General features: G+C 38.5%; 1 long non-coding RNA gene across 1 annotated transcript; it reads right to left on the bottom strand.

Annotated features, from left to right (window-relative positions):
- Positions 1-415: 415 nt before the first annotated feature.
- LOC106536037 (uncharacterized) lies at positions 416-3,353 on the bottom strand. The gene is made up of 2 exons (XR_001312513.1): positions 3,022-3,353; positions 416-1,642 (listed from the first exon to the last, which is right to left on the bottom strand). It is a non-coding gene; the product is annotated as an uncharacterized LOC106536037 (long non-coding RNA).
- Between the last annotated feature and the right edge of the window lie 6 nt (positions 3,354-3,359).

A 3,359-nucleotide genomic window follows, 5' to 3' on the forward strand; every position in this document is an offset into this window, starting at 1 on the left:
TTCCAGTGAAATATATTTATGTTTGTGGTTGTAATGTGACAAAATATGGAAAAGTTCAAGGGGTATGAATACTTTTGCAAACCACTGTAGTTGTGCACATGATTACGATGCGTCATTCTGGAGAATGTCCTCACGTGCTTTGCATTCAGCACCTGTAATGTAAAATCAGAGTACAAGAGTAATCAGAAAACCAATCAAGGTATCCTAACAGTAACAGTTTCCACAGCATATACTTTGTTTTTGAAGCTTTGTGAGATGTACTTGCCTGAAAAAATTTAACGAGTAATGTACAGTAACATTTTTTCAAGGTGAAAAAAACTGTGCTGTGGGATAAGCACTAAGGTGAAAAAATCACTTCTTCTGGTCCAAATGGAACTGCTGTTGATCCTGGATAAAGATGACTCTGTAAACAGGCTGGTTTGAACAGCAAGCAACTTTATTTCTGCAGTTCAAGAAATACAGCCTAAAATCAAATTATGGCCTTCAATGCAAATGATACCCCAAGAAGAAAGATGGAGAAAGAAAGGCCAAAGGTGGGGGTGCACAGAGGTCTTTAAGCAAGCAGACATACATAAATCACAGTGTATGTGTGTGGAACTCTGAAGCTGAGTGGCTGATGACCCGCACATGTGTGCATTCTTTAGACAACCCCCACTCTTGGACACTACATAATACCCCCCTTATGGACGAACAAGTCCCGAGAGAAAAACAAGGACTGGCTGTAAATCAAGAAAAAATAACACCAAAGTACTGCAGCACAAGAGCTTTGCTGTTCAAATTCCTTGGATAATAAAACTTGTCCATTAGCAAATAAGTAAATGGTTAAGTCTAAAATTTAGAGGTTGTCTAATTTAGCTAATAACCTATTTTAAAGTCCTAAGCGCACATTATTTTAAATTACTTTAAAAGTAGGTAAACTAAGCCTAATTCCTAATGAGGCCAAAATTGGCTACATCAGTCACACCCCCAGGCCTCCTGACCGTAAACACCACCATGACTGACATGGACAAACAAGCCACGCAAACACCTTCAAAAAYCTGTGTCACAGCAGGGGACCCGAAGGCTGACTCGTCGCAATACACCTAAAATGACCATTCACGATCAGAAAAACCTCCCCATGAAACAGGGGTGGGGAAAAGACCGCAGGTCCCAGAGAGATCCTCACTCCAAGCCAATCTGTGAAGAAAACTCCGTTTGAATCTAACAATTAACATAAACTAATTTTAGGGATTTTCCAAAGCCAATCTCGTCCCGGTTTGTTACTTAAGCTAGTAAGGACAAAATGTAATGTGAGTCATGCATTAATACAAAGTGAGTTAGATATTTCCATGAGACTCAGCTCACTACATAAGATGGTCATAATATGACAGTCAAAATAATAAGTAACATATAGTAAATGATTGTCACATCAAACAATATGATATAAGGAATAAAAACCAAAGGATAAACACATAAAAAGATTATAAGGGGTCCGAACAACGGCAGTTTTTTTTCTTTTTCTTTCACCCCTGGTGCCTGAGTTCAGTCTTTTCCTGTGGCAAAAGTGTGTGAGCCAACACAACCCAGAGTCCAAGGGCTTYGTACTGTGACAGATTTATGAGTCCTGCCCAAGAATGTGAGTCCAAAGTCCATGCCTGGTGTCCTAGAAAACAGAAAACACCACACCAGTATCTTTCAAAAAATGATRAGTTTCAATACCATGCATGGAAAACAGACTTTATCATCATGTCAATAAAATGCTGATGAGTAATGTTACAAATGTCCCAGAGGTAATGTGCTGTGAGATGTGGAACTAAATACAGGAGCTGAGACACTTAAACTTCTCCTGGTGCTCAGTCAAAAATAAAGGACTGAGCCAAATCAAATTAATAAACAAAATCAAACAAAAGTAATAATAAAATATATATGTGAGAAGAAAGAAAAAATAACTATTTAGGCAAACAAAATAGGACAATAAACATATCAGTAAATAAAGAGAAAAGAAGAACATTATATGTGATGTCTTAACAGTTGCTCATGGCCAAAAATAAACACTGAAGTAATAAAAGGAAAACAATATCAATTGTATCTTCAGACCGGGCTTTCGCCAACACAACAAACAAAAAGACTCTTAACTTTCTGAGTAACTGCTGTCCAGTCTCCCAAAACAAAACAAACAAATTACATCCATCTTACCTCYCTAGATTACAAAAACAGGAGAAAACTGAATCAAACAAAAATTGGCACCCATCCTACATACCTTTCCCTTCACAGTGTGAACACACAGACCAATTGTGAAGTGTAACCAGACCAAACAAAATACTAAATTGGGTACATGTCCACAACATCATCACCCTGCATGTAAATCAGTTCTTCTTCGCTCACATTTCCATTTAATAATGGCATTTTGAGCTTGGTTGTCCGGCATCACCACTCCTACCCATCTTAAAATCAGGGCTTTTGCAAAAGTCAGCAACAGAGTACAAAAACAAAACATCATTAAAATAAGTGAAAATGCAGCCACCCAGTTCGGATCAGGATGTTAACAGATTTTTACCAGGTGGTTATTTTAGCACCACATTCAATTTTTCACAAATGCCTTGGCTCTCAAGGTGATAAACAGATCCAATRTGTTGTTTAATTCTTAACTTTTATAGGATCAGTTTTACAGTTTTATCTACAAACTCCCATTACCCGATGAAATCCTATCCGAAGTCCCCATCTGGGTATAACTTCACAACACAGAAAGTTAGCAACAGGATGGGCATCCTTCCAATTGGTTCGACAGGCCTTTGGCCATTTGACTTAACCCTGTCCCAGTTTGTTGACAGAGAACAACACATACATTTCCATCTACAGTTGAGATGGACACATATAAGACAAAGCATTTTTTAAATTTGTTATTATTATAATTATTAGTATTTTTAATAATCAGGTAAAGCTAATGCTGGCTCTTCCCCCCTCCATTTTTTATAGCAGTGGAGGTTGATTCTGTTGGGTTTGCATTACAACAGCTCAAGTCTTGTCTTTATATTTACTGACCATYAGTTGCATCTGGGTGAGCTTTCTGAGCATCTCCTGGTCTTGTCGGTCCTGAGCTTGTTCCCTTTTACTATGTAAATCAACCAGGTGTGTCACATGGTCAGTGTACACACTTCTCATCATGCTGCCCAATTCAACCACCTCTGCCAATTTGTTTCTGACTGGTGGTGGCAGCACTTCTTGGATCTTTGCTCGGAGAATGGACTGTTCCATACGGTAGAAATCTGGGTCATTTCCGGTAATATTTCTCCAGGCTTGATGAGCTCTTGACACATAGGCTCTTGCATTCTCCTGTTCCCCCATCGGTGAGATGATTATATTATCTGGATGAACATTAG

This window comes from Austrofundulus limnaeus, unplaced genomic scaffold, assembly GCF_001266775.1.
Source record: "Austrofundulus limnaeus strain Quisiro unplaced genomic scaffold, Austrofundulus_limnaeus-1.0 Scaffold1661, whole genome shotgun sequence".
NCBI classification, from domain to species: domain Eukaryota; kingdom Metazoa; phylum Chordata; class Actinopteri; order Cyprinodontiformes; family Rivulidae; genus Austrofundulus; species Austrofundulus limnaeus.